The 22,962-nt window shown below is 38.5% G+C and overlaps 1 protein-coding gene across 1 annotated transcript in view; it reads left to right on the forward strand.

The window, feature by feature from the left end:
- LOC126236355 (UPF0193 protein EVG1 homolog) overlaps positions 1-22,962 on the forward strand; it is a 333,107-nt gene that overhangs the window by 224,679 nt on the left and 85,466 nt on the right. Inside the window, exon 3 of the mRNA XM_049945586.1 lies at positions 20,630-20,696. The gene's annotated coding sequence lies outside the window, so the exon portion shown is untranslated. The remainder of the gene's footprint in view (positions 1-20,629; positions 20,697-22,962) is intronic.

A 22,962-nucleotide genomic window follows, 5' to 3' on the forward strand; every position in this document is an offset into this window, starting at 1 on the left:
TAGATGGCGATACGGTGTGTGTGGTACTCGCGTGTGACAATATTGAGGGAGGAAGTGCAGAATCTCGCGTGGTGCACCGCTTTAAACTCAGCAAAAGTGCTGCGTGTGGCAATTTGCATGCCTTTGTTAGGCCTTCTGGCAAGGTGATTCTCTGCCTGCTGGCTGACGAAGTGCTTCACCTCCACTCCAGGACGGGATGTCGTCTCCAGCCACCGGCATCGCTTGCTGACTTCACCGTCGACGTACCGGGTTTCACCCCCTGGTCTCCTACCAGTCGACCGCTTCCGCCTGACGCAGAAGAACTAGAAGAACTGTGCATTACCTTCCTAACTTCTCACCTCCCCCCCCCCATTCACAGGGACGTACTCCATACTGTGTGGGGGGTCTATGTGGCGTAGAGCGCCATAAATATCGATATTTGTTCTGTGCATAAGTGTGCTATCTTTGAGGAGAGGGCTTTGGGCAGGATGTTGGACGCTAACGGCAGTTAGCCTCCGGACTTGTATCTGTGTAGAAGCTAAGTGTGAATAAATCTGTATCTGAGTGAATTCTAGTTGTTTACCTACAACTATTCATATTCCCTCACATAGGTTTCAATTTTATCTTCTGGGCAACCTACAGCAACATTCTCCATATCATTACACATTTCCATATCCACATTGAAGTCATCATCACTACCACAGTTAACACCTCACCCACAGCACAGTAACATTATCAGTAAGTAATTTACCAGCATTTTTCACATTGTCAAATGCACCACTCATATTAGCCTTTACATCACACTGAATAACCCTCTCCTCACCTTTTCCACAATTCTCCATACTATTTCCAATAGACATCTCTACCCATTCATTACATCCATTATTACTGTGAACATTGCCCCTTAATTCCATATCCACTTCTGTTTCCCCTTTTGATGAAACTACCTCTGTCTCTGATCTTTCAATGAATTTTGCTGCACACAAACCAATATTGTCCTCCTCTGCTTGTAATTTGTCTTCCCTCTTAAACATGTCATGAATGTTAAACTCACACTGTTCATTGCTGATATTAGCCTTGTTCCATTTTTTCCTCTTATACCTTTTATCTATACTTCTATAATTGTTAAAACCTCTCCATAGATTTTCATTTCCTAAGACAGCATCCATATGACACATCCCAATTTCCCTATTTTCCTTGCTGACTTTATTACTCATCCCATCGTGTCCTTGTCTGGCCCTGTTCACATAATTAACAGCCCCCCTGCGGACCTTAAGTGAGGCATCAATTAGTTTTTTGATTGCCTACCCTGTCCATTTGCATCTGGCATTCCTATTCTCATACCTTCTCTTGTCACTCCTCATCTGATCAAAATTGTCTCTTCTCCCCCCAAAATTTCTGTTATATCTTTGTGGCCTGCTTCTCCAATCTCAATCCTGATTCTGATCACTTCTATCTTCTCTCCACCTGTTATGATTATTACTGTACTCGTAATTAACACTGTTTCCCCTTTCATGATACCTTCCACTCTCCATCTGTTCCATGTATTTATGTCTGTAACACAATGCCCTGTCCATATTATCCACAAAATTAAGAAATTCTTCCACTGAATCTGTTGCACTGTGAATCAAATCCCATTGCAAATGCTCTGGTAATCTTCTCTTTAGTGTAGATATTTCTGTTAATACACCCAGTGGCCTATCCAGATGATTTAATTAATTCAGTTCTCTAACACAGAACTCTCTCATACTTTCCTTTCCACTCTTGTAACTGGGTCCATTCAAAAAATCGTTTTGCAATCTTAATTGTTTTGCCTGGCCCCAGTATTTGTTCAAGAACAGGTTTTCAAAGGTTTTCAAATCATAAAATTTATCATCATTTTGGTTCGCCCAGGTTTGAGCTCCCCCTTCCAACTGCCTCTTAACATATTTAATTTTTGCCTGCTCACTCATCCCTGTCACAAAGTTATCCTTACACACAGCTAGAAAGTCAACTGCATGGTATTTATTCTCCCCACTAAAAGGTTTTGACTGAAATCCATGCCCATAGGATATCCCAACAATAAATTTCCATTCCCTGCTGCCACAGTATTAATTGTTTCCCTCAAGACATTTATTTCCTCTTCTGATTCCTTCTTATTGTCAGTAAACCCCTTATGGCAATCCAGAACTCCTATCTTAATGGATTCAATGTCTGCCTCTGTTTATTTTTGAAAGAATGTGCATTTCTGTTCCTGTACCTGAATCTGCCCCACAAGATTACTTTGCACAGTGTCCACCTTGGCTACTAGTCCTCTTTCAACCTCACCAACTCTCTCAATAATTCCCTCAACAATTTTAACTGTGTTTTCGACTTTATCTGTAATTTGAGTGAATTTGAGATCTAGCTGATCAAATTTTTCACTCACTGTCTTTATTTTATCACTAAGCCTCAATTCCATATCCCCTATTTTCAAATCCATTTCTCCAACTACTACAGTTTTAATATTCCCTATTTTGGAGTATTTCTCCTAATTTACTAGTAAGTTTTACAAAAAATTTACGCAGGTCACTTCCTGGTATCCAGCCTATTTCTTTTGGCATGTTAGGGCTACTACAGTTACTCGTAACATCCACTGATTCGCCTTCAGTTTGAGATTCACGCATCTCATCGGCCATGGCTAATGAAAGGGCACAATTTTGCAATGTAGCTGCTGGGTCTACTTATATTTTATATCCTCATGTGACGCGAGGTCTGCAGTGAGCTCCGCAGCACAGCTATGCAATGAACCGTAGTCGGCAGCGTGGACACGCAGCAAACTCGATCAGGAGCGAGAACACATTGCGTGGGCCCCTGGCAGCATATACTCATGTTGGTTGGTGGCACAGATGACGGCGTTGATCATCGGCAGCACATGGATACAGCTTCGTCTGCTTTACCCATAGCAACACATGGACATGGCACGGACGACGGTTTTTCCCGCGGCAACACGTGGACACAGCACGGACGTTTGTTTTACCAGTGGCAACACGTGGACACAGCACGGACGACTGTTTTACCCATGGCAACATGTTGTTGACTCATCAGGCTGTGTAAATGACTGCCTCACAATCCTAGTGGCCTAATATTGGTATAACCAAGGGACAGCGCGTATCTTGTCCGGCACAAACACTCCGCTACTGCTAATGCACCGATTTAGCTCAGAGCCCCAACACTGAATGTTCAAAATCCTAAACATCAGACGGACACCCGATTCCAGAATACTATGGAATAGAGAAGAAAGTCCTATCCTGGACGATCTCCAAATTGCAACCGCACTTGGGCTCGTTTACTACCTATTTTTCACGTGGCTCATTTGCAAAGGGGGTTGGTAGTAAACGGTTGCATTTGTGCCCCTATTATTGAGTCATATATTGGCTAGCTTTTGAACAGCAGTGAATTGAACTATACACATTCAGATTGAAACTTATTTATTTAAAAGAAACACTTTAACTTTGTGGACATGCATTTTTAAGTTCACAAATAAATCCGAACTATACAAATAATAATAGGTGCAATTTGTACACTGTTTGTCCCACACCTACACACTTTCATGCTGTTCCTTCACATACACTGGCGTCCATGCTTGCACTCTTGGCACTTTGCCGCTCCCCACTTGCCACCACAACGGACCACGACCAAAGACCCGATTTTCCCACTCATATCCACAGTCCTGAGTCAGGTCACATGACACCACACTAGTCAAAATAATCCCTAAACATGGCAACAATTTGTTTACAATATTTTATAATATTTAAATACTTAAATCTAAATACATTATATAATTTTACACATTTATCACCACTCTTTGATAATTCGTTGCAATTAATAGAAAACCAAAACACTATGCAATGGAAATACAACGCCCAAACACAAAACAAGTATTTTCCGATCTATTTTGCCCAGCATATTACCTCTGCTGCTGTGCTTTAGATTTAAATTATGAACTACTTGAAAGAGCTCCATATTATCCCCTGTTACCTTACAATAGGGCTAACAGGGGATATTGAATGTTTACAGAGAAGGTCTGCATGAATGGTCACAGGTTTGTTTAATCCATGAACTGGCAGATAACTCTAAGGATATACTACAACCCCTATGTATCACTCGCACAGGGATCATGAGGATAAGATTAGAATAATTACTGCACACACAGACACAGTCAAACAATTTTTCTTCCCTTGCTTCATTTGGGAATGGAATAGGAAGAAACCCTAATAACTGGTATAATGGGACGTACCCTCTGCTATGCACCTCACAGTACAGTAGTTTTCAGAGTATAGATGTAGATGTAGATAACATCGAATAATGTAGTAAACACTAAAGAACTAAGATTATTATGATCACATAGGTTCAGTTGTAGGTAAAGCAGGTGGTAGGCTTTGGTTTATTGGTAAAATACTGGGGAGCTGCAACCAGTCTACAAAAGTGGTTGCTTACAAATCACTCATGTGATTTCACTTAATTTTTCAAATTTTTCTTTGCTGTCTCAGTTGTAAACAATTGATATAAGACAGTAAGAATGTAATATGCATATCAATAAATTTCGAGAATCACAAAGAATATCCCTAATTTTTAAAGTAAATGCCTTACATGGTACAAGTAATCTCTTATTTTAGGTAAAATATATAGCGTGTAGCAGCTATGTTTCTGCTTCATACTTTTTTCAAAAGTAACGATCCCCCATTATGCTTGACACTATACAGTCTCCCACTTTTTTTATTATGTGGAGCTGTTATTTAAAATGTCAGTGAGTTTTCAAGATTTTCGTAAGGTCATCATAAACATCATAAACAAAAGTACAGTACATTATAAAACAGAGACCAATAAGTCCCTAATGCATTAACATCTCTACCACAGTATCATCAGCATCATATTGCAGAATACTTAATATACCTCTTCATAATATCACAAAATATCTCACAAAACTTCATCTTGATATAAGAATCATATACACCGCAGAACCTCCATAAACCTCTCCATAATATCATCACAGTGCCTGCAAGTAGAAAAATGCTCTGTACATGATTCATGTATCCTATCCATAATAATACAAAATGTGTTTTAAACCAAGAAATGTAAATTGCATCATAACTGATCTTTCATGTTCCTTATTGTAATATTTGATTTTGCATTGGTCTGAAAAATACCAGCCTCCATTATGCCTTTCTCTGACGATAGCATCACAACAGTAACTAAACTGACATAACTCGCAAAAATCTTAAATTTTTATTTTCTGTAAAAATTCTTCCTAAACCAAGATAATAGATGTTTTGGTGTTGTTAATATTAGGAATAGGATTGGGGAGAAGAGAAGTTTGTGGCACAACTTGACTAGAAGAAGGGATCGGTTGGTAGGACATGTTTTGAGGCATCAAGGGATCACAAATTTAGCATTGGAGGGCAGCGTGGAGGGTAAAAATCGTAGAGGGAGACCAAGAGATGAATACACTAAACAGATTCAGAAGGATGTAGGTTGCAGTAGGTACTGGGAGATGAAGAAGCTTGCACAGGATAGAGTAGCATGGAGAGCTGCATCAAACCAGTCTCAGGACTGAAGACCACAACAACAACAATATTAGCTGACTATAATCACAATGAATAGTACAATAATTTCAGTCTGACTTCTCCTTATGAAGAAATTCAAATTACTTTTCCAAAATTCATGTAAGTTCCTTAAAATATCAAAATTTCATCATCCTTTACCTACTTCAGATTCCAAATAGTATTAATATGACACAACATAGCTTAGTTTGCATATATAGATCAAAAGAAAATTATGCTTAAAAAGGCAAGAAAATTTTCCCATTTCCAACTTCAGTTCAAGAGGTTTCCCAATATAAACAGTAAGCCTAATAAACCTTATATATCCTTTCAATTCCTCAGATACGTTTTTGAGTCAGTAGCCTATATTGTATTTTTTTATAATTATGTAGCAATACAGGTTGCAATGTATTTCAAACACATTTTAACTAATGAATAAGTGTGGCAAATAGCTTACTATCCAAACCAATAAATAGCATTTAACTTTAAATGGGTATCTTATTATTTATTAATACACATTTTTTACCCCGAACTCCAAAACAGTTACCAAAAACTACTTTAAGCAAAACCAAATTTTACCACTAATTTGTTAGTGGAGGACCCCAACTTTCCTTTCGTTAAGCGACATTCCATTCCCCCCCCCCCCCCCCCCCCCCCCCCCCCAATTGCCCGCGTCCCTCCTTGACAGACTTCTAGAATTGCCCCTGCATGCAGTACAGAAATTTGTAAATTTTGAAGAAATACCACAAGAAATCATCACCTTGTGTTAGCTAGGCCCATATCGCATACAGCACGCGATCCACAGAGGACATTATTATTATGGCTCATTTATGTCACTTTTTTGGCTGCCATTTATTTCATAGACTGTGTCAGTTGCAAAACTTAGCTTTGTCATCACATGTGGTCTGTAGCACTATTTAAGCTTCCTTCTCTCAATACTGTTTGTAAAACTACACAGTCATGAGCTGGTATGAATTCTGCAACACATATGTTTCCCCACACTTCAAAATGGTTTGAATACCCCTAGCATGACAGTCCTCACATGGAACTTTTATAGGTATTGTATTGTATTGTATTTATTGGTTCAGTAAATCTTACATGTACAGTACAGCACATCAGATATTGGACAGGTCAAAGTATATCTTACAATTAAAACACTTTAGAAATTAGAAAATTATGTTCATAAAATTTTACAGCACTTCATATACTGGGCAAGTCAATGTGTAAGTTATAATTAAACCACATTAGAAACTTGAAGTTTACAACTGAATGCATGTATAAGCCAATATTAACGATTACAGTATTTGCATGATCCTCACTTAAGCTCTAAGGACTTTTGAGGAACTCTTCTACACTATGAACTGAAATGTACACTAGAGAATTACATTCACAGAATTTTACTTCATATACTGGGCAAGTCAGTATACAACTTATACTTGAACCCCATTAGAAACTTGAGAATTACATCTGAATGTATTTATAGGCCAGTATTAATGGTTACAGTATTTGCATAATCATCACTTAGACTCTCGAGGATTTTGGAGGAACTCTTCCACGCTATAAAAGCAATGTGTCAACAGATATTCTTTTAATGCTGCTTTAAAATTTTTTACATCAGTCTTTACTTTAACTTCTCTTGGCAATTTATTGTAGATAATTTTTCCATGGTGTAATGTTCCTTTTTGGCACAAACTGGTTTTTGTATGGAGTACATGAAAGTCAGTTTTCTGTCTTGTATTATGATGATGAACATTTTCATTTTTTGGGAGGATACTAGGATTTGTTATTGTATATTTCTTTATAAACATTGCACTTTCAAATAGGAAAATACATGGAAGGGGAAGAATCCTTTTAAATAATGGTCTACATGGTTTGTTCCTTTTTGTTCCAGCCATGATTCTCACTATTCTTTTTTGCATCCTGAAGAGTTTTAGGCAGGATGGCGAGTTACCCCAGAAAGTGATCCCATATTTTAGGACAGAATGTATATTAGAATAGTAAACTGTCATTAGACAGCCCTTATGACAGCAGTTTTCTAGCACTCTCATTAAATAACACATGGTACTTAGCTTCTTTAATATGTTGTCAATGTGAGTTTCCCATCTAAGATGATCCTGTAGCCAGACCCCCAGAAATGTTGTGTTAGGCACACTTGCAATATCTGTGTCTGACATCTGAATTCTTATATCCTCTTCAGTGTTTCTCTTGACATTATGAAAATTTAATGCTACTGTTTTATGTTTATTTGTTATTAGTTTGTTTTGGTTGAACCAGTTTACAACATTTGTTAATGCCTCAGACAGTCTTGTCTGTAGTGTCTCTGCAATCTTCCCACTGACTAATATGCTTGTGTCATCTGCAAACTGGATAGTGCTATGGTACTGGTTGGTTGATGTTAGGTCATTTATATATATCAAAAATAGTATGGGGCCCAGTACCGAGCCCTGCGGTACTCTATATTTTTTTTTTTTACTGCTTTATTATCAGAATAGTGTCTTGTTGATTTATTTTCTTTGTGAAAATGTATTTCTACTACTTGCTTGCGGTCAGTAAGATATTATCTAAGCCAGTTGTTAGGCATACCTCTGATACCAATTCTTTCAAGCTTCTGCAGCAATGGGGTGTGGTCTATGATGTCAAAAGCCTTAGACAGATCAAGGCATATACCAGTTACTTTTTGTCCAATATCAATTTTTTCAAGTACTTCACCCAGAAATTCATATAATGCTGTTTCTGTTGATCGGCCTTTCCGGAAGCCATGTTGTGTTGTGGATAATATTTTGCACTTTTCTAGAAAATCTAGCAACCTCTTATGAAAAATTTTTCTAGTATTTTCGAAAAAGCAGATAGCAAGTCAATAGGACTATAATTGACTATGTCTTCTTTCTTACCCTTTTTGAACAGTGGTTTCAGTTTCACTGTCTTTAAGCAGAAAGGAAAGACTCCATTTGTTAATGAACTGTTGAAAATGTGGGATAATGGTATTGCAATGAGGTCACCCACATTTTTAATGACATAATCTGGAATCTAATCCATACCTGTTGAAAATTTTGTTTTTAACTCTCTAATTGATAGTATAATTTCCTTAGGGTTGGTTGGAGTAAGAAATAGGGAGTTGCAGTTTCTATTTTGATTTGATGGTGTTGTACCAGGATTTTTATTTTAAGATTTTATGTCAGAGAGTAATTTTTCACTAATATTTGCAAAGTATTTATTAAAAGCATTGGCTACTTCTTCTGGATTTGTAATTTTTTGGCCATCTTGGATTACCTGGAGATTTACATTTTGGGAGGTCTCATTTCCTACTTGTTCTCTGACTATCTTCCACGTGGCTTTCATTTTGTTCCTGGCCATTTTTATATGGTGATCATTTGCTGTTTTTTTAGCTTCTTTTATGACTGTGAAGCACTCTCTTATAATTCTTGAAATACACCAGAAATTCTTCTGTAACTTTTTGTGTTTTTGAGATTTCATAAAGTGTCCTCTTTTCAGCACATGATATTTTAATGCCTTTCATCAGCCATGTAACATTTCTTTTTCTAGTTTTTAATGTTTGGTTTTTAATGGAAAAGAAATATTGAAATAATGGGAGAATATTTCCATGAACATGTCAAACTTTTTACATGTGTCCTCATAGTTGTCTATATCATTCCATGTTTCTTTTTTTAGTAAGTGCCTGAAGTGTTCTAGGTTGTGCTTGCTAAAATTTCTACCTTTTCTTGTCATTTGTTGTTCAGTATTTCCTGCAGTCTCTACTGGGAATTCAATAAACTGTGCATAATGATCACTGAAACCTGTATTCATATTTCCAGATTTGTATAAATATTTATCTGTATTTATTAGTATCTGATCTATAGCACTGCTTGATGATTTGGTGACTCTGGTGGGGGATTTGACAGTTGCAAGTATATTGTAGGTTTTTAATAAGGCCTCAAGGTTTAATCTGTCTTTTGAGTTCTTGTTGAAATCTATATTAAAGTCACCACATATGATGGTTGTTTTACTAACTATCTTTATACTGTTAAGTGCCTTCTCAACATTTTCAATGAAAGTAGTTACGTTTCCATCTGGGCTTCTATATATGCAAATTACAATTATATTTAAATTTGTCAGTTGTGTAGCAGAAATTTCGAAGTTTTGCTCTTCCCCTAGCTGGTTAGTGAACTTTAAATCATCGTGTTTGATGTCCTCTCTAACATATATGCATGTTCCTCCATGCATGGAGGTTTTCCTACAAAAAAAAGATGAAAGGCTAAAGCCCTCTATCCTTGTGTGATGTAACATATTTTCTGATAACCAGTGCTCACTAACACATATAACTGATACTTCTTTTAGTTCATCTGATAACAATATTTCTATCTCACTAACTTTAAGTTTGTTATTGTTGGTGGTTATCAACATAGAGTAACAGCTGTCGCTTTCCATGTGCATTTCTTCTTTGCAAGTTTGTGCTTTTAGTTCAACTTTACTTCTGATAACATTTCTTCAGAAAAATCTGTAGATATATATCATGATGTTTCACTTCTTTCTACCAGAGATAAGTTCATAAATGCTAAAGTTAGATCCACGCAGGTTTACTGTAATATAGATATGTTTGTGCCTGTTTCAGTTAAAGAATCTTCATTAACAACAGGTCTCATTTAAGAAGCGATTTTTTTCTACTGTACTGTCCAAACAAAGTTTTGTTCCCATGAATTTATTTCTAATCTGTTCATTACAATCCTTTACGTTGTATTCAATTCCTCCCGATCTAGATTCTGTTTTTTCCAGTTTTTGAACAGAATGTTTACTATTCTCCTCCATGGATGATCAGATAATTGCATGTTTCCCAACTTTGAGCTCAATTCTGCCATTTGCTCTAATATGGACTTCAACATTTTGTTCAAGTCTGATTTTTTTAATCCACTTGTACTTCAGCTGAACTGTGAAAAATATCTTGGCTTGTATCTGCAACCCTCCTTACAGCTTCACTTTTTCCTTCTTTTTCACTCATTTTCACGTGATTGTAAAGTACTTTGCTCCAAAATATTCTAACTTTAATAATTCTTGAATACTTATCTTGTTACAATGAGAAACCAGTCCAAAGTCACAAATTTTACTTTTTTTATTCACTCAGTGAATAGTTTTGGGCCAAGACCCATTTTCAGATCATCATAGTCAAAAATGATATTTCCAAGGATGTGAAAACCATGTCAAAATGTGCAATGAGCAGTTACAACATATACAGATAATTCTTGTTGTTTCTTACACAGCCTCATACAAAAATTGTCTGACTTTTTTGTTTGCTTTCATTTACTCTTTGTCTGTGTGCGACGTCTGTTAAAAAAATTCTGGACCTTTGTCCACAAAATTTTCTATCCTTACCTTTTACTTATTGTATGTGCATGGTCTCCTTTGAAATACTCTCCTCCACAACTGATACAGCACTCCCAATGCCATTTCCAGTCCTGGAAGCAGTCTTGGTACACCCTTTGGTGGATTGTGCAAAGCACTGTCTGCAAATTTTCTTTTATCTCGTCGATTGTTTCAAATCTTCATCCTCTCAATGGGATTTTCAACTTTGGAAACAAAGTCCACAGAGGCCAGGTATGGAGAATACGGAGGATGAGGCAGCACCTTGATTTCATTTCTTGTGCAGTACTCCCGCACCAATAGGGGTGAATGTGCAGGTGTTTTATCATCTTGCCACATTTCAGGCTATATCCTTCTGACATTTTCTCACAGGCATTGCAACATATCTCAATAGCACCATTGATTAACAGTTTGTCCCTGTGGCACAAATTCATGATGAACAAATCCTTCAAAATCAAAGAAAACTATCAGCATGGCTTTGATATTTGACTTGACCTGATGAGATTTTTTGGTCTTATAGAACCTTCCGAACCCATTGTGAAGATTGAACCTTGGTGTCAACATCATAACTGTAGACTCACATCTCATCACCAGTTATGATTCTCTTAAGGAGCATATCGTTCTCATCTGTGTGGTCCAAAATCTCTGCACAGATTGCGAGGCAAAGATCTTTCTGGGATTGTCTCATGAGCTGTGGGATGAGCTTGATGGCAACACAATGCACTCCAAAATGCTGATTCAAGATTTCATGACATGACCCAACTGAAATGTTACATTCTTCTGCAGTCTCTTGGACAGTCAGTTTCCGATTGGCAGGCACAATTTCATCTCATCTCATCCTGAATGAGATCATCTTTAACTTCCATCTGCCCATTTTTAAACCACATGAAACATTTGTAATAGTGGGTATGGCTTAAGCACTTATCACCATAGGTTTCCTGCATCATTTTATGTGCATCTGTAAATGTTCTCTTGAGTTTCATGCAAAATTGAATGCAGACGCATTGCTCCTCTAACTCTGCCATCTTGAAATTCGCAAACTTTGTGACACTACATCCTATTCAATACACCTCTGATCAATAAGAGAGATAGACATGATCCAGCGAAAAGCAGCGCGATTCGTCATGGGGACATTTATTCAGCGCGAGAGCGTTACGGAGATGCTGAACAAGCTCCAGTGGCGGACACTTCAAGAAAGGCGTTACGCAATACGGAGAGGTTTATTATCGAAATTACGAGAGAGCACATTCCGGGAAGAGATGGGCAACATATTACTACCGCCCACATATATCTCGCGTAATGATCACAACGAAAAGATCCGAGAAATTAGAGCAAATACGGAGACTTACAAGCAGTCGTTCTTCCCACGCACAATTCGTGAATGGAACAGGGAAGGGGGGATCAGATAGTGGTACAATAAGTACCCTCCGCCACACACCGTAAGGTGGCTCGCGGAGTATAGATGTAGATGTAGATGTAGAATAACTAACAGACATACAACAATGAAACTACTGGCAATCACACATTAAACACAGATGTGTGCCGGGATGCCAACTGCATTTCACTCCATTACACCATTGTAGCGAAATTGTGAATGTTCCAGAATTTTTTAAACAGACCTCATATGTGTAAAGTTCTTTGCACCTTCCAGTTCCAAATCAGTGTTCTGTGTTCTCTCTGTGTCCATATTCTATGTTACTTTGCAGCACATTGCATACATAATTTTAATCAACATAAATTTTCTTTTGTGTCTTTTCCCTGTAATAGAAAAACTATTAATACTCCAGCCAAAAAAGTCCTAATGGCAGCCCCCACATATGATGCACCATCCTTGATTTAGCTTTTAAAATTAAACTCTTGCAGACATTGCATAAATTGGATATATTTATGCAGCAATGTATTTTTAGCCCAAGAGATAATGCATATGGAAATTCACTTAACTGGTGTCATGCAATATCCTGTATGAGGTTCAGTCCCGTGAATGACCCTGCCTGGAGTCAATTGTTTTTGTGTCAAAAAGACATTTCTAATTCATCCTTCCACATTAGCTCACTCTTGCTTTCACAAAATCCAAAATCTAACATCAGAACATGAGAATTGTAATTCTTCTTATTGTCCACACACATTACACATTTCCAAAGAGCTTCTCTAGATGTTAACTCATGCCAAATTGAAAACTATATATACGAGTCTGACCTGAACTCGAGACTAAAATCAGACTGATGCAATTGGCACCAAACAAACATAAGACACATTCTTTGTTCGAGGATGTTCCAGAACATAAAGTATGCAAAAATAATATTAAGATAACTTCCATTTTTTAGATTACATATCAGGTTTAGTTTATTCGTTTCCCAAATATATGTATTTATGTGAAGCTTTTTAGTAATAATATATTATAACAAAGGTTACAAGATTTGTTGATAAAAAATTAGAAAATTCCTCTACTGTTGCAATTTGATTACACATTGAAAATAATATTTATCTGCATTTGAAACAGATTTATTTTTAGAGGGCTTCTGTTAACTGTTGCCAACTACTTTGCACAGTGTGTCACAGTTTGAAAATAACAATATTATGAAAAGGAAAGTTGCTACTCACCTTACAGTGGAGATGCTGAGTCGCAGATAGGCACAACAAAAAGACTCTTACAATTGAAGCTTTCGGCCATAGGGCCTTCGTCAACAATCGATCACACACACACACACACACACACACACACACACACACACACACACACAAACGCAACTCACACACATGACTGCAGTCTCAGGCAACTAAAACCACACTACAAGCAGCAGCACCAGTGCTGAAACCACACTACGAGCAGCAGCTCCAGTGCATGATGGGAGTGGCAACTGGGTGCAGGTAAGGAGGAGGCTGGGGCGGGGAGAGGGAGGGATAGTATGGTTGGGGTGGCAGACGGTGAAGTACTGCATGTTAAACAGTGTGAAAATATATTGATACTTTAAAGGGAAAATTATACTATTATACTTGTGTAAAAATAGCGCCTGGCAACAAGACAGCTCTGTGGTCGTCCACTGGTATGGAAGATATAATTTATGCATGAAAACCAGTTCAAATCTACCCAGAATTTAGCTGAAGGTACTCATTGAAACAAGAAAAAAAAAGTCCAATAAACATGGGTCTGGAAATGCAAACTTTCTGAGGCAAGTCCAGTAAACATGGGTCCAGAAATGCATGCCTTTTGCAATAAACACATATTTATGGATGGTGTTCAATGTGGCATCTGTTCATGAGAATGAACCCCTCAACCCTCCAGCATAAGGAACGACACACCCTTTAAAGTATACCTGATTGTTGTTGTACCTCCTGGCACGCATTGATGATGCGACACTGTAGTGCTTGCACATCATTGATTTGCATGACATAAACAATTTCCTTCAAGTGATCCCATATCTAAAAGTCTAGGAGATTGAAGTCTGGAGAAGGAGCAGGTCAAGGTATGGGGCCAACCCGACCAATCCAGGGGTCCTGAAATGTCTGCATCAGAAGTTCATGTATAGTGTGACGAAAGTGTGCTATCATGTATGAACTGCATTTGTATTCATTGCTGCAATGGCACAGCCTGCAGCAAGGTAGGCAACACATTAATGAGAAAGTCCTGATAATGAGCCCCAGTTAACCTTTGTGGTAGCACATATGGGCCTATTAATCTGTCGCCAAGTACACCTGCTTTGCCTTGGAGTTTATATCTGCCCGTACATCCTGGTTGCGGAAATTCACAACACCACCTCTTGTGAACCCTGCCTCATCAGTAAATAAAATCTTGGATGTGAACAGTGGATCTGCGGCACACTTCTGCAGCAGCCATTGACAGAACTGCCATCTGCCATGATGATTTGTGGCCTTACAGCCTGAATATCCTGTAGATGATACGGGTACAACAAATTTCATGAAGTAACCCCCCCCCACATAATAAGAAAGTGAGACATGTCTTCTGCTTCTGCTAATCATTACACACAGGTTCCAGGGATTTCTTCCACCAAAAGTAGCATATGCTCCTCCATGTTTGGTGTGCGGACTGTGCGGGGCCTTCCACTGTCAGTCTCCCAAGGTGCAAGGGTACCTGTATCCTTCTGACACTGGAAAAGTCCACCAAACAGCTTATCATAGTGCTCTCTGCACTGTGGATATTTTTCAGCAGAGAGAGCACGAGCTCACAGGTTATGTCCATTTGCTAAATCTTAGCAGAATATCATATCTGTATTTCACTTGGCGGGTAATAGGCTTCCATTGCTAACAGGTGGTGGAAGAGAGAAAATGTACCACACCATCTGTATGTACAAACAGTGCAATAACAGTAAACACATAAGTGAAACCATATTTCAAAGAAGGTAAAATATCATGATACATACCCAGGGCTGACAGTACTGGTACAATAAGGCATCCAAACATGACGTAAACTAACATAGCCTACAACACAACTCAAACCACACAACTGACTGCAGATCACCTACATCTACATCTACATCTACATCTACATCTACATCTACATGACTACTCTGCAATTCACATTTAAGTGCTTGGCAGAGGGTTCATCGAACCACAATCATACTATCTCTGTACCATTCCACTCCCGAACAGCGCGCGGGAAAAACGAACACCTAAACCTTTCTGTTCGAGCTCTGATTTCTCTTATTTTATTTTGATGATCATTCCTACCCATGTAGGTTAGGCTCAACAAAATATTTTCGCATTCGGAAGAGAAAGTCGGTGACTGAAATTTCGTAAATAGATCTTGCTTCGACGAAAAACGTCTTTGCTGTAATGACTTCCATCCCAATTCGCGTATCATATCTGCCACACTCTCTCCCCTACTACGTGATAATACAAAACGAGCTACCCTTTTTTGCACCCTTTTGATGCCCTCTGTCAATCCCACCTGGTAAGGATCCCACACCGCGCAGCAATATTCTAACACAGGACGAACGGGTGTAGTGTAAGCTGTCTCTTTAGTGGACTTGTTGCATCTTCTAAGTGTCCTGCCAATGAAACGCAACCTTTGGCTCACCTTCCCCACAATATTATCTATGTGGTCTTTCCAACTGAAGTTGTTCATAATTTTAACACCCAGGTACTTAGTTGAATTGACAGCCTTGAGAATTATACTATTTATCGAGTAACCGAATTCCAACGGATTTCTTTTGGAACTCATGTGGATCACCTTACACTTTTCGTTATTTAGCGTCAACTGCCACCTGCCACACCATACAGCAATCTTTTCTAAATCGTTTTGCAACTGATACTGGTCTTCGGATGACCTTACTAGACAGTAAATTACAGCATCATCTGCGAACAACCTAAGAGAACTGCTCAGATTGTCACCCAGGTCATTTATATAGATCAGAAACAGCAGAGGTCCCAGGACACTTCCCTGGGGAACACCTGATATCACTTCAGTTTTACTCGATGGTTTGCCGTCTATTACTACAAACTGTGACCTCCCTGACAGGAAATCACGAATCCAGTCGCACAACTGAGACGATACCCCATAGGCCCGCAGCTTGAATGATACGGGTACAAATGGAAGATAGAGTACTGTGAGTAAGACATCATAATAAATACCTTGCAGACACATTTGACAGTTTACCAATGCAATGCCTGTGCTAATATCTGCAACCAAGTGTTGCACAGGTGTTTACCTCAGAAAGTATGTGTTTCCAGATCCCTGTTTATTGGACTTTTTTTCTTATTTTGATGAATACTACCAACCAAAGTATTTGACACCTTTTTTTTACCCTGTATTTTCAAGAAAACCACATAAATGCTTCAAATGTAATAAACCCGGTCATCAGTTCAAAACTGCAGAAATGTTTACTTTAAATATAATAAACATGGTCATTATGTGAAAGAATGTAGAAACCTTGAATGTAGAAACCTTGTATCAAAGGGTCAAGGACAGAATTAATATAAACTGAAAGGGGATGCCCTGATATGCAAAATTTTTTCTATCAGGAGCAGGTAAGTGTGTAGATAAAAACATTTGGTTTTTAGATTCTGGTGCTACTGAGCATGTGTGTAATCAAAATGAGTGGTTTACAAATTACAATCCATTTGGGAGTGAATCTTCAATTTGTATTGGTGATGGTAGCTTTATTTCATCACAAGGAAATGATAACATAAAAATTTTAGCCTGTGATGGAAAAAGATGGAGTGAGAGAAATCTGTCTGATATTTTATATGTTCCAGGGATTCTGTTCAGTTCTCACTTGTAGCAGCTCTTGACAATGGTACAACATTTAAATCTGGTTAGACAACATGCAGAATCTTGAAGAGAAGAAATATTGTTGCAGTGGGAGTTCATCAACAAATGTTGTATAAGATGAAGTTTAAGATTTCATTGAGTGAAAATGAAATTATTCAGGCAAATATAGCTACTAAGGTAGATCTTAAAATCTAGCACAAAAGACTTGCACACAAAAACTTTCCTTGTGTGAAAAAGATTTAGAAAGACTGACAAATTTATTTTAAGGAATCAGAAAAAAAGTTTATATCAGGCTCATCAGTCTGAAAAAATTGTCCTGAAAGAAAATGAATCATTCTTATTTTGTGAGATCATTGAGGATGAACAGCCTACTCAAGAAGAAAGCCTGAATCAGACAGAAGAAGATAAAATTACATCACCTGAGGAAGAACCAGATTCTGAAATCAATCAGCACAGAATCCATTAATCTAAAAGGCCGAAACCTACAAGACAGGACAAAAATCAAGAAGCCTATTAGATATATCAACCTTAATGTAAATTCTGCATATGTAACACACTGTTATGAAGCCATCTCACACAAAGATGCAATGGACTCTGACAACCCAGAAAACTGGAAGCAGGCCATTCAGGAAGTAATGCATGCACTTCATCCTAATTAAACTTATTTCATGATTGAACCTCCATAAAACCAAGAAATACTTGACAGTATTTGGGTATTCAAAGTGAAGAGGAAAGCAGATGGATTGTGGATGGATTCAGAAACTCAACTTGTTGCTAAAGGATTTTGATAGAGGCACTGCATGGACGATGCTGAAATCTTTAGTCCACTGGTAAGATCTGACTCCGTAAGAATAATCTTATCTATTGCAGCACCCAAAGTCTTCAAAATTGAGCAGTTTGCAGATGAAACTGCATTTTTATACAGTCAATACTGATTAAGAAAAAGAGTATGCAAGTTGAGTAGAAGTATCTATTGACTCAAACAAACATGTAGACTATGGAATCAATCATTTTCCAGTGTTCCAAACAAATCTGGCATAATAGCAAGAGATGCAGAGCCCTATGTTGTTGTAAATGACAAGGATGGACTCTTGAGCCTCCTAGTCATTCACATTGATGATAGTCTCTGTACTGTAGTCTAGATAAGTGATCAATGTGTTGCTGAATGATTTGGAGCAGAAATCTGATGAAACCATGAGCACTGCTAGGCATTATCTCAGTTTGCAAATAGAACAGTTTCAAAGTGGCTCTATCTTCTGAAATAAAGAGACATATGTGAGGGCTGTGCTGGAATGGTACAACATGGAGAATGCCAATGCTGCAGCTGACAGGGAACATATTTACTATGACCTGGGACTCAGTTCAAAAATAATTAATGGTCCAGTCCGTTAAGCTATTGGAATCTTGCACTATCTATTCATAGTAACCAGAGCTGACATCTCTTTTGCAGTGCACTGTGCTAATCAGCATCTCAGAAATCCAGAAAAGATAAAATGGAATGCTGTGGGGAGAATCTGAAAGTACTCAAAGGAAATTATCTCCAAGCATTTGCTTGAGTCCCTTGGTGTGGAGCGTGTGGCACCCCAACTCCATGGTTTTACCCGCCTGCCTCCCTGGTTGCTCCAGAGGCCCAGCGTCCTTTTAGACTTGTCAGAGTACCAGAGGAGCTGCACTCCTGCATTTGTTTTTACTTCCTTATTTTACGATATTTTAAACCAGCATGCCGACCATGTACCATTATCTACGGATGGCTCTAAACAGGGGGACTCTGTTGGTTGTGCTGTTGTTTTCCCTGATCGAGTTATCAAGTTATGGCTTCCTGCAGCGTTTACCATCTTTGATGCCGAATTGTTTGCGATCTTGCGGGCATTGTAGCAGATGAGATGTGTTCCCAGTCTTAAGTTTCTCATCTGTTCTGACTCCCTGAGTGCCCTTCAGACCATGCAACACTTGTACCCAGCGGATACAGTCGTCCAGAACATCCATGATGCCCTACTCCACCTGCAACGGCAGGGGAAGGAGGTTTCTTTCTGCTGGGTGCCAGGGCACGTGGGTATTAGGGGAAACGAACTGGCGGATTTGGCCGCCAAAGATGCATGTTCGCTCCCTCACGTTGTTGAATGTGCCATCCCCCTCCATGCTGTTACCTCCATTTTGCGTTTTCGTGTTATGTGTCAATGGGAAGAGGAGTGGCTGACAGTCGGTGAAAATAAGCTGCGTTTGGTCAAGGCCACGACGCGGCCATGGCGTACGTCCTACCAGTCATGCAGGCGGGATGAGGTTCTCCTCACTTGCCTCCGCATCGGGCACAGTCCCTTAACGCACGGTTTTTTACTCCGTCGGGAGGACTCCCCAATCTGCAGTGCTTGTGGCGTCCAGATAACTGTCCGCCACATTTTACTTGACTGTCCTTTATTCTCTGACCAGAGGGCGGTGGTTTCCTTGCCACCGGATTTGCCCTCTATTTTGCAAGACGACGCAACGACTGTGGTTATGGTCTTATGGTTTTGTGTCCTGTCCAATTTGTTGCCTCGGATTTTAGGGAGAGGATTTTAATGTGCTGCTGGGTGACTGGCTCACCCAGGCTTTAGGTAAGAGGTCCGCCAGTCATGATTACCTACTTGTTTCACTTTGATTGCTGTTCTCTTTTCCTTGTGTTTCCTTTCCTTTTTCAGTGCGTTTCTTCTCCTCTTGTTTTGCCTCTGTATGTGAGGATTTGTAACTGCGTCAGGTCTGTGTCTTTTAGCCGTTCTCCTTGTTCACTGTCTGTCTTCGTCCCTTCACTGCATGTGTTCCTGTTTCTATGCGTTTGGGCACTGATGACCACGCTGTTTAGTGCCCGAAAACCTCAAACCACACACACACACACACACACTCTTATGGATTATTATGGATTATATTATCTAGGGGATGAAGATATGCATTTGTCTGTTTTGAGTGATTTAGACTATGCAGGAAATCATGTTATTCAAAAATCAACCACAGGTTTGTTGTTAAACATGGTAAAACACAATACTTGGAACTCTCAGAGGCAGAAGGCCTTGTCAACAACAGTAGCATGATGTCCAGCTTCCCACCTAGTTGTAAAAGAAATTATGAGGATCCAGTCAATTTTACAAAATGTTATGAGGCCAAAAGAAACAACTACTATCTTGTATGTGGACTGTTAGTATGCCATGCAGTTGATTGAGAACAAATAGAAGTGAAGTATCATTTTATACAAGAAAAATTCAACTTGGGCATCGACAACATGGAACGTCACAGTTTTTCAGATCAGCAAGCAGATGACCTCACCAAGCCACTTACCAAAGCAGCTTTGATAAACTAAGACAGCTAATTTTTGCTGTTGGCACTGAATATTTTAGTCAGAAGACAATGAAAGTTTTAAACATTTAATAATTGAAGTGGTAGTGTTATAACAATCAATTAAATAGTTTTGTTTTGTTTGTTTCTTTGCTATTCATTAACAATGTTATGCTTTCACACATCTGTTTGGCACTCTTTTCAGTTGCTTTTACTGTGCTGCCATCTGAGGCTTACACAGTGGACTGAGTGGTACAAGGAGGCCTTTTCTGGTAATGTGTGTATGCACTATATATCGTGTTTAGTGAATAAAATTTTGTCATTCTCTAACAGTGAGAATCAGCATTGTTTTACTGTGATTCCTTTATCAGTAACTGTTCAATCCAATCACATACTGCACCTGACACTGATTAAGTACTCTTTTGCTGATCAGAAAAGGGAAAATAATAGGAGGGTAGATTATGCTTTTTGTCCAGTAAATAACAAGGTCATTAGAGATAGAGCAGTATGTCAGAAGGGATAAAGATGGCAAATGAAGCTTGCTGTTAGGTTTTCAAAGGACCATGATCTGTCTTAAGTAATGTAGGGAAACCATAAAAAGGAAACAAATTTGAATGGCTAGATAAGGATTTGTCTCCCACTCCTCCATACTGGAAGTACAGTGGCTTAACCACAGTGCAACCTCATCCAGTAACAAACCCAAAATCTAGTCACAGCTTTGAAAGGAAAACAGGCTTGAATTTAATTTCCATGGTGACAAGACTATTAGAGATGGAGCACATGCTCAGACAGCATAAGATAATGAAGAAAGTTTGCCATAGCTGTTTTGAATTATCCATCTCAGCATTTAACTTAAGTGATTTAAGGAAACCACTGAAAATATAAATTGGTATTGACAGGTGTTTAAACCCCATTCCCTCTAGTTATGAGACCAGGGCCAAAACCAACACACCATAAAACTCATTCTGAGGAATTTAAAGTGGAACCGCATAAACCTAGTTGTGAAGAAAGTAGTTACCAGCCTGAAACTCTCTGTAATGAGCCTAAGGAAGAAGGTCAGTGTAAATAATTATCATATTGAATTAAAGCAGAGATAGATAAAAGCTGCACATTCCATCATTGCCTTGTGAAGTCTGCATGATGACAGAAATGTTCAACCAACTTCAGTGAAAAATTAAATTAAAAATAATGCTGTGCATCAAGGAAAGTCATTGTCTTAGTATTCTAAGCAAAAAAATTGTCAGACAAATGAACAAACATTACATCATTTCATGTAGAGCTAGTATAATAACCTAGTTGGTAAGACTGTATGTATCAAGCCACCATAGATCCGTATCTAATGAACTTATCATCGACAAGATGTTGAAAGCTAATATTCATCTTATTTTCTGTTTTATGCTGCCATACTGAAAGGCATTTCTCGAGTGCAAATTCAGTGATTGGAGTAGGATGGATGAAAAATAACACTAGTACCCTTCCATTTATTACAGTATACCCTATGATGGATTTTGAATGCATATGTAGATATAGACAGAAGAAGAAAAGTTTGTTTATGTTGTGATGTTGCTATGAATGATATTAGAAACTGAGATGCTTTACCATGAAACACTTACTCAGTTTTTGTATTAGAAACTGAGATGCTTTACTATGAATCGCTTACTCAGTTTTTGTTTTTACTTATTATTTTGATTACTCTACTTCTATTTTATTTGTAAAAATAAAATATTTAAAATTAAAAACATGAATTAATTTTCCACAGAGGTGCTTGTCGTAAACTTTGAAGAAGATATTACCTCTGCTTGTTTCATATTATAAAAAATCTGAGCTACAAGTAATGTTGTACAATCTGCTAAAATGCTGAAGTTTATGTGGTTTTCTTGAAATTTTAATTCAAATTGTTGTAAACTATTAATGAGTTTTGTGTCAATCACATATGAATAACATTCAAACATTTGCAACTTTAAACATTCTCAAAGGAGACCTAATTTTATGTGAACTTGAAAGCCTTTTCATGGTTTAGTAGTAAGAAATATCCTAATGATGCAGTCTGCTTTATTAATTTCAGAAAATATTTATTTGATAAGTATGGTATGACACGTCCACATTCAATTGTGCCACTGAAACACTGAAGTCTTTGCTCCATCCAAAGATGAACCTCCCTTTGCTCAACAGCTAAGCATGTTGCTGTCGATATCCCCACATAGATCTCCCTCCTCCCACTCTCCCCCCCTCCCCCCCCTCCACCTCCTCCTCATACTGTGGAGTGCTGGAGAGGAAGCATGTACTGCATCATCATTGGAGTGAGCGTGTGCACAGAGTGCATGACCAGCTATGTCATGGGTGGCTGATCTGCAGGCCATAGCTTTACCATTTCTCAGAATCTTGTTGCGTGTGATGCTGGTGCTGTAAAGCTGGTAGTGAAGGAGGTGACACAGAAGGCTCCAGATGCACCTGTAACGGAAACTGATAACAACATCTGAGGGCGGAGGGGGGAGACACCCGAGGGGTCGTCTCGGTGGCGGGATCCCTCTCATCATG

Source organism: Schistocerca nitens, chromosome 2 (genome assembly GCF_023898315.1).
Source record: "Schistocerca nitens isolate TAMUIC-IGC-003100 chromosome 2, iqSchNite1.1, whole genome shotgun sequence".
Lineage (NCBI taxonomy): Eukaryota > Metazoa > Arthropoda > Insecta > Orthoptera > Acrididae > Schistocerca > Schistocerca nitens.